Source organism: Cervus canadensis, chromosome 18 (genome assembly GCF_019320065.1).
Source record: "Cervus canadensis isolate Bull #8, Minnesota chromosome 18, ASM1932006v1, whole genome shotgun sequence".
NCBI classification, from domain to species: domain Eukaryota; kingdom Metazoa; phylum Chordata; class Mammalia; order Artiodactyla; family Cervidae; genus Cervus; species Cervus canadensis.
Window position 1 is genome coordinate 17559564 of NC_057403.1, and position 9785 is coordinate 17569348.

Here is a 9785-nt window from a genome sequence, read left to right on the forward strand (position 1 = left end):
GCTGGAGGAGCCGGTTGGAAATTGACACTCAGAGAAGCTTGGCTGGAGCCTGGAGGTGCCAACGCTGTCCTCTCCCATGCCCTTAGTTCTCCAAGGAGGGGAATAGGGCTCCCCACCACAGGGGACAGGCCAGGACTTGTATCTCCCAGGCTGACCTCTGCCTGCTTCAGCTCCAACACAATCTGCACTCCACTCCGAGTTTTCCCTGAAGTTGCCTTGTTTGTCCTGATGGAATCAAGCCCCTCCCCGCCACCAGATGCTTCACCCTTGGGACTGAGTTGGGGGTGGGGGGAGTTCTCTGGGGACTCAGAGGCAGGGGGCCTGGTCCCACCCACGTTTCCTGTTAACTCCGCTGACTCACTGTGTGTCCAGGGGCTGGGGCCGAGCCCCCTGAGCCTGTTTCCCCAGATGTCAGTCACGGCAGGGACATCAGCCATATTGTCCACTTGAAGACCTGAATCTTGAATTCTCCCTAATGAAGCCAGCTAAGCAGAGAGGGTGTCCCGCCTCACCGCAGCATGCCCCCCCCCTGCCGCCCCTGGTTACTTTTGTGCAAGGAGGCTGACGGGGGTGCTGTGGGGGTGGAGGCTGACCCCAGCAGGAATCCAGAGGGACAGCCTACAGTCCAGGAAGGGGAGGGAAAAGATGAGGGACAAAGACGGGGAGGACAGTTAGCCTCTCACTGAGCCTCTCACTGAATGTTCTTGGCTGCGCCTCAGTTGCCCCATGTGTAAACAGAAACTCGAGGGCTGAGGTGAGGATGAGGCAGGCAGACTGCAGTGGTCGTTTGGTTCTCGCGGGATGGGGTGGGGAGCAGGGGGCATTTGGTGGACATGTGGGGAGCACTGGGGGCTCAGAGAGGAAGCAGATGGGCCCCCTGACAGGGATTGGCAGCACAGAGCTGGCTGGAGGGCTGTTGCAATCGTGCCCGGCAGTGTCTGTGCCTCGCTTTCACAACTACCCCCCTCTGCCCCAAGGCTGACACGTGGGTGTGGGGGCACGAGGCCAGCCAACCTGGAGTCTGGGGCCAGGGCCACCCTCTCCCAGCTGCCAGGGTTCACTAGCAGTCAAAGACAGCTGGGCGGAAGAGGGGGGAACGCCTTGGAAGGCAGCCCAGGGGGGATTGATGTGGTGGAAGGGAAGGGGGGTGGTGCTTGGTGTTCTGAGCAGCCAAGAGGGTGCCTAAGGGCAGATGGAGTGTTTACAGGGGCCTTGGAGGCTTGGACAGCGGGGGAACAGAGAGAAGGGAGTTCCTGGTGGAGCGCTTGGAGGGGCACATGTCGGGAGTCTTGCAGCTGAGGTTTTGTACCTTTGACAGGTTGAAAAGACCCCTCTCCAGAGAATTCCCTGGTGGACCAGCGCTTAGGACTCACCGCTTTCACTGCCATGGCCCTGGGTGCAATCCACAGTTGGGAACTAAGATCCTGCAACACATGGCAAAAAAATAAATACCTCTCTCCAAAAAATATTGGGGACCATGAAATTAAAATCCCAGAGGAGCATCCAGGGAAGTTTGGGGGAGTCTCCCAGATGCAAAAAGATGGGGGAATAGGAAGGCTAGTCTGAAAGTGACATTGGATATGACAAAGGTGCAGGTGTGTAGCGGCAGACTCTAGGACCCCAGACTCTGGGAGAGAGAGTCATTTTAGCTGAAGAGGCTGGCTAAGAAGGGAGAGGGGATAGTAGAGATGGCCTGGGGACACAGTGTGAATTGACTTAGTTGAGTTGGGTTTGTTTGTCTTTTTAATAATTACTTATTTGGTTGTGCCGGGTCTTTTAGTTGCAGCATGTGGGATCTAGTTCCCTGACTAGGCATCGAACCCAGGCCCCCTGCATTAGGAGCGTGGAGTCTTAGCCAGTGGACCACCAGGAAAGTCCTAAGTTAGTGAGTTATTGAGTTTTACTGAGAGAACCCACCCCCCGCCCCCGCCCACCCAAGGCTGGGAGAAGGGTATGAAGCAGGAGAGACGCCTGAGGGAAGATGACCACAGAGAGAGGGGGAAGGCTGTCCCCTGGGTTGGGAAGGGACTATAGCAACTTGAGGTCCCCACCAGTCAGGGAAATTTGGAGGTGCACGTGCCGAACAACAAAATGCTTTGGGCCTAAGGCTTCAGCCTGGTGCCCTACTTGATCCCACCACCACCAAGGAGGAGTGGAAGTGGAGGAGGTGGGTGGGCACAGGGAGGCAGATGGTCAGGTGAGGGCTTAAGGGAAGGGAGACTAACCTGACCCCCAAACCCTACCCCTCCACACCCCCGGCATCAATAAGGCCCTGGGCCAGGACCAGGCCACGTCCTGTCGCCTGTGCTGTCCTCAGTGCCCAGAAAGGAAGCTTCAGAGTGCCCCTCCGGACCCACCCCACAACAAAGCTCATTCTGTCCCTCTTGGTCCTATTGGTGGCTCTCTTCATGGTTTGGGGCAGTAAAAATGGAATGGGACACTGAGAATTTGAGACTTGAAAGACTGAAGCTAGCACGGGCCTGGGGCACAGGCTTAGAGGACCCTTGAGAGCTCTGGGGCCCATTCTGTGCCCTGGTTCTCATATCGTCCACGAAGTGCCCCCGCACCTCCACCCGCCCAGGGCGGGTCTCATGGCTCTCTAAAGGCTGGTCCAGTGGATGGCAATCTGCCCAGGGGAGCACTAGCAACCAATAACGTAGTCACTCTCGCTCCTTCGGGATTGGCTAGTTTGCTTTTACCACGCCTAGAATGGGCGGGGAACCAGTCTAGTGTTGAGAATAAGGCAATTACCAGCATCGTGATCCCGATCTGGTCGCTCTGGTACCCTCCGCTGCATTCTAATGCCATGACACCCAGAAACACATTCAAGGATCTCCTTTCCCATCCCTGGAATCTCATCCTAAAGGGCTCCCGTTATGGAAATGTTTGCACCCTTTCTCCTCTTCTGGGCACTGCCAGCCCCAGCCCAGGTGGCCCCAGGCCCTATCAGATTCCCTCCCATCGTCAGAGGAGTACCGTGGTTTGGTCAAGTCGTGAAGACAACACAGCGAGTCATTAGCACCGTCGAACACAGAGAAGTTCCTCTGAAGGCCACGTAAGGATCCTTCCCAGGGAAAGGGAGGACTGGGGTGAACGGATTCAGAGACTGGGAGGTGGCAAAGTCCCTGTGGTCACACAGTTGGTTCTCAGATCTCAGGGTGCTCAGACTTGGGGGACTGGTTCCCCGATGCCTCTCCAGCCATACTGTAGAGATGGTCCTGGAGGATGGTGAAAAAACCCAAGCCTAAGGGGCAGGTGGACATAGGTCCACAGGCTGGCAAAGACTCACTATGCCCTGTGTAATATGAGCTTCAGTTTTCATGGGTTGACTCATCACCATGCAGGTGGTAGATCTCATTACATTTTGAACGGATAACGAAGAGGGATTTGAAAGAGGGCATGGGCTAGAAACCAGAAAAGACTGACACAATCCCCAGTCTCCACATCTCAGCTTTGATGTGCCTTCCTCCAGGAAGCCCTCCTTGATTCCCAGGTTGGGTCAAGCACCTCCATCCCAGCCCTGTCCACTCTGGGTCATCACTGTCTGGGGATGGGTCTGTCCCACGCCCCACTGAACTCTGAGACCTGGGGGCAGGGACAGGGCTTCATCACCACTGTGGACCCAGGCATAGCCTGGCACAGGACTAGATATGGTACAAAGATTTAATATTTGGTGAAACAAATATGGTGAATTAGGGGAAAAAAACTAAAGGAATGTATCATTTTTACAAAACCCTCCTGAGGCAGATGCTGTCACTGCTCCTATTTTACAAGAGAAAGAAACTGAGGCCCAGAAGGCTAAAGTCACTTGCTAGACATCACAAAGCCCAACGTGCATAGAGATGGGATTTGAACCCAGGTGGGGCTTCTAGGGGCTATGTTCTACTCTGACCCCCTCCCCCAAGTCACCTTGCATATCATATCAGCTGTAATTAAGCACATACACCCGACCCCAGCCTCACTGGCATCACATTCAGCATGTTAAAATGTGCACATGTCCTTATTTTTTTTTTTAATGTATTTATTTTTGGTTGTGCTAGGTCTTCGTTGCTGCGAGCGGGCTTTCTCTAGTTGAAGCAGGGGCTACTCTTTCTTGAGGTGTATGGGCTTCTCATTGCGATGGGTTCTCTTGTTGCGGACATGCGCTCTGGGTGTACGGGCTTCAGTAGTTGTGGCGCATGGGCTTAGCTGCTCTGAGACATGTGGAATCTTCCCAGACCAGGGATTGAACCCGTGTCACCTTCATTGGCAGGCAGATTCTTAACTACCATATCCTTTATTAGAAGTCCCCTATATCCTTTATTAGATAGAATTCCTACAAGGAGTTACACTCGTCTTGCCTAGTTGGTATATGGGTATATCCTATAGCTATTTCATAAAAAAATAACTTTTAACTTGGTTTATTTATTTAGCATTTTGGAATCAATCAAATGATTTCCCAAGCACTTTCCTAAATCCCCAGAAATCTCTCACGTTAAAGACTCAGAAGACACACACTAATGGTCCAAAGACTCAGAAGACACACACTAATGGTCCCGTTAAAGACTCAGAAGACACACACTAATGGTCCAGTGGCTGGGACTCTGCACTCCCAGTGTAAGACCCGGGTTCAATCCCCAGTCAAGGAACTAGATCCCACATGCCACAGCTAAGACCTGGTGCAGCCAAATAAATAAATACATAAATATTTTTTAAAGATGAGTACATAACTGAATCCCTTTGCTGCATACCTGAAACTAACATATTGTAAACAACCATACTTCTATTAAAAAAACAACAACAATTTTTTCTTATACTGAGTAGGAAAAAGGATTGGAGAAGGCAATGGCACCCCAGTCCAGTACTCTTGCCTGGAAAATCCCATGGACAGAGGAGCCTGGTAGGCTGCAGTCCATGGGGTCGCTAGGAGTTGGACACGACTGAGCAACTTCGCTTTCACTTTTCACTTTCATGCATTGGAGAAGGAAATGGAAACCCACTCCAGTGTTCTTGCCTGGAGAATCCCAGGGACGAAGGAGACTGGTGGGCTGCCGTCTATGGGGTCGCACAGAATCAGACACAACTGAAGTGACTTAGCAGCAGCAGCAGCAGGAAAAAGGATGAATGAAGTCACTTTGAAAAACAGTTTAGCAATTCCTCAAAAAGTAAAATAGTTATTGTACATCAACTACGCTTCAATTTAAAAAAAAAAAAAAAAGAATCACCTTGGGAATTTTTTTTTTTGGGGTCCGATGTTCAATGAAAATATTTCAGCACAGCAGAAAACTTCAAACAGCTCTAAATTCATCCCAACTGTAGGCTGCTGAGTGACCTGAAGTTTGGACAGACTGCCAAAGTCCAAGAGCTTCAGGGTTTTCTTAGCGTCAGGATCCACTTCAGTGATTTCCTAGTCTAGGGCTGAGACCTCAGGCACGTAATTCTCTCTCCCCTCTCCCGTCTTCTGCAGCTGGATGGAGATAACCCCTCACTGGGCCTCTCTGAATCCGCTTCATCAGATGTGCAACACGACCTTTGATCTTGTTGCTGAGCTTCCTGCCAGAATCAGGGCTATCTCCTGGCCTACACACTTGTTGGTGTGGAAGTACGTTGCTGCCCAGGCTGGTGTAGACTTCTTGGTGATGACCGGGGGCTGCCTTCTTCACGGTTTTGGTGAGATCTCGGCCCACATTGGTGGGTCCTTGGTAAAAGTGGGAGTTTTTAAAAAAAAAAAAAAATTAAAAAAAAAAATTTACAAATAGTTGTCCGAGCTCCTATGAGTGCCACAGCCTCCTCCAACTATTACTTGGAGCCCCTGGATGAGACATCCTCACTATGAGGATTAGGAGAATATGTTGCCTCACCAATTTAGGGACAACGTCCCTTGTCAGCTCGGAAGCAGTTATGGAATGAGAACGACTCCCCTTTTCCCTAGGCAACATAATTCTCCTAAAAGAAAAGGGGGGAATGAGAGAGTCATTTCCGAGGCAGGTTGATAAGAAGTCTAGGGGTCCCCAAGGAGAGAGAGGTCTGGGATATTCAAGGAGGAAGAAAGGACAAACTTTTTTACTTTTTTTCCTCTACATTCCTTAGGATTATATAACAATAATGTATCCTGCTTGAGGACAGTCTTTGGATTAAACCCTCTGGCTAATTCTGTTATCTTAAAACATAAATTATGGGAGTAGGTCTGGTCTTTACAAGGATGTATCCTGCCTGAGGACGATCTTTGGGTTAAACCTTCTGGCCAACTCTGTTATCTTAAAATGTAAATTATGGGAGTAGGTCTGGTGAGGTCTTTACAACCTCCAGACATTCTTTGGATTCATTGGAGAGTATATAACTCCATTGCTAACACTAGCAAAGGGGGTACTCTTTTGCCCTCTTCTGATGCCTATGTCAGAAGCTTTCTCTATCTCCTTTATACTTTAATAAAACTTTATTACACACACACAAAAAAAAAACCCTGTTGTACATTATATGTGGGGGCTTCCCTCGTGGCCCAGTAGTAAAGACTCTGCCAGCAATGCAAGAGATCCAGGTTCAATCCCTGGTTTGAGAAGATCCCCTGGAGAAGGAAATGGCAACCTACTATTGTCTGGGAAATCCCCTGGACAGAGGAGCCAGCGGGCTACAGGCCATGGGGTTGCAAAGAGTCTGACACAACTGAACATGCACACATTGCACACACTTTTTTTTTTCATTTATTTTTATAAGTTGGAGGCTAGTTACTTTACAATATTGTAGTGGTTTTTGCCATACATTGACATGAATCAGCCATGGATTTACATGTGTTCCCCATCCTGAACCCCCCTCCCACCTTTCTCCCCATCCCATCCCTCTGGGTCATCCCAGTGCACCAGCCCCAAGCACTTGTCTCATGCATCCAACTTGGACTGGCGATCTGTTTCACACTTGATAATATACGTGTTTCGATGCTGTTCTCTCAGATCTGCACGCACTTTATATGAAAGTTATTATGAGAGTAAATCCTAAGAGTTCTCCTCACAAGAGATTTTTTTTTTTGCATTTCTTTAATTTTGTATCTATATGAAATGTGTGTGTTTAGTAATCTTTACATGATGTATGTAAGTTAAATCATTATGCCGTACAACTTAAACTTAGACAGTGCTGTATGTCCAGTTTACCTCAATAAAATTGGAAGAGGAAAAATAAAAAGTTAAACAAGGTTACCACATGACCCAGCAATTGCATTCCTAGGTCTCTACCCAAAAGTACTACAAACATGTTCACACAAAAACTTATACACACCTCTTCATAACACTTTTATTCTTAATTGTCAAAAAAGTGGAAAACAGCCAAAAAATACCTATTAACTGATGAATGAATGTTATGAAATAAATCCATATAGTGTATGTATATCTGTATATGTATATCCATACACAGTGGAATATCATTCCATAAAATGGACGAAGCACTGGGAATTCCCTGGTGGTCCAGAGGTTAGGACACTTAAGACCTCACTGCTGAGGGCCAGGGTTTGATCCTTGGTCAGGGAGCTAAAATTCCACAAGCCACACTAAAAAAAAGAGAAAAATCCAGGAGAAAATAAAAAAGGAGCAAAGCGCTGACACACGCTACAACATGGATGAGCCATGAAAGAAGCCAACCACAGAAGACCTCGTGTGACGATTCCATTTGTATGAAGTGTCCAGAACTGGGAAATCTCCTAAAGGAGGTCAGTCCTGGGTGTTCATTGGAAGGACTGATGCTGAAGCTGAAACTCCAATACTTTGGCCACCTCATGCGAAGAGTTGACTCATTGGAAAAGACCCTGATGCTGGGAGGGATTGGAGGCAGGAGGAGAAGGGGACGACAGAGGATGAGATGGCTGGATGGCATCATTGACCCGATGGACATGAGTTTGAGTAGACTCCGGGAGTTGGTGATGGACAGGGAGGCCTGGCGTGCTGCAGTCCATGGGGTCGCAAAGAGTTGGACATGACTTGGCAACTGAACAACAACAAAGAGACAGAAAGCTGGTCAGTGGTTGCCCTGCCTTGGGGAGAAGGGGATAGGAATGAGGGTTAAGGGGTGTGGGGTTTCCTTTTGGGTAATGAAATGTTCTCTAATTAGATAATGGTGATTGTTGCAAACTTTGCGAATATACCAAAACTCATTGAATTGCACACTTTATTTATTTTTGGCATCACCACACTGCACACGGGATCTTAGTTCCCCAACCAGGGATCAAACCTGGGTCCCCTGCAGGGAAGCATGGAGTCTTCACCACTGGACCATCAGGGAAGTCTGAATTGTACACTCTAAAAGGGTGACTGTTATGGTATGTGAATATCTCAGTTTTTTGTTATGTGTTTTCTTTTTCAAATATCTCAACTTTTATAGTAAAATGAATGAATGGAGATCTACCAGACAAAGGCAGAAAGTAGAGATGGAAGGGATATACCAACCTCTCTTCCACCCCTGACTTCCCCGCCACAACCCAGAGCAGCCAGGGAGGTGAGAAGTTAGGGATGACGGAAGGGAAGTGGAGGATTTCATGAGACAGGGAGTGGAATCTGGATTGAAGCAGAGACCCTGGAGTGGACAGAGTGCTTGGGAGTCTGGTGGTGGGACTGACGCTCTTGTGGACACAGAAGTTCAGGCTCAGAGATGCTCTCTGTCCCCAGACACACATGCTGAGGTCTCAGGGCTCACTGCTCCCGTCCCCTACTCCCCTCTTGTGACCTCTCTGCCCCCCACCCCTCACCCACAGTTGTTTTTGAGCCACCCCTGAGGTCCACCCTGAACGACCTTCAGCCTGTTCCTGCCTTGGATGCCAGAGATGGGCAAACATTGCAAGCAGGGAACAGCTCATGCTGACCTTGGAGCCCGGGCAGGGTCAGAGACCTTCCCCTCGGGCCCACCCACCCCTGGCCCTGCTTCCATCTGTCTCTTGCCCTCTGGGATTGGGGTGGGGGAAGTGAAGGCAGAGGTTGTTTCTGGCTTGGTTAGGCAGAGTGAAAGGGCTGGCTTCAAATTTACCACTTGCTGGCTGGGGAGCCCAACCCCCACAGCTTCAGTTTCCTCATCTGTAAAACCGGAATGAAAAAGATGCCCACTTTGCAGCACTGAAGTTGATTTAGTGAGTTAATGCACTAAAACCCTGATGGGTAGCGAGCATCAGGAAATGCAAGCTTAATAATTAGCAGCAGGGTTGTCAGCAGGGCTTTGCAGTGTGTCTGGCGTTGTTAGGGTAAGTTAGGTAAACGATCTACTTTACTCTCCTGCGTAAGCACATAGTCCATGACTATGGTTCGTGGATGAAGAAACAGGCCCAGAGACATTAAGCAACAAACACCAGGTCACACAGCAGGAAGGAGGTGGAGCCAGACTCTGAACCCAACACCCCACTGCATCCCCTAACACAGTGCAAGGTGGGGTTTTTTCTTTTTCTTTTTTTTTAATCATGGTAAAACATGTGACATCAAGTTTACCATTTGAACCATTTTTTAGGCGTACAGTTCAGTGGATTTAAGTAAACACACAATCTTGTGCAACCATGATCACTATCCATTTCAAGAATGTTTTCATCATCCCAGTCGGAAACTGCAGGAGATTTTATTTCACTTATGATTGTCAGTGGCTCAGATGGTGAAGAATCTGCCTGAAGTGCAGGAGACCAGGGTTCGATCCCTGGGTCAGGAAGATCCCCTGGAGGAGGGAATGGCTACCCACTCCAGTATTCTTGCCTGGGAAAATCCCACGGACAGAGGAGCCTGGCAGGCTACAGTCCATGGGGTTGCAAAGAGTTGGACACGACTGAACAACTAACATACATTGTTAGT

General features: G+C 49.0%; 1 pseudogene; it reads right to left on the reverse strand.

The window, feature by feature from the left end:
• Positions 1-3146: 3146 nt before the first annotated feature.
• LOC122421251 lies at positions 3147-5699 on the reverse strand (annotated as a pseudogene).
• Between the last annotated feature and the right edge of the window lie 4086 nt (positions 5700-9785).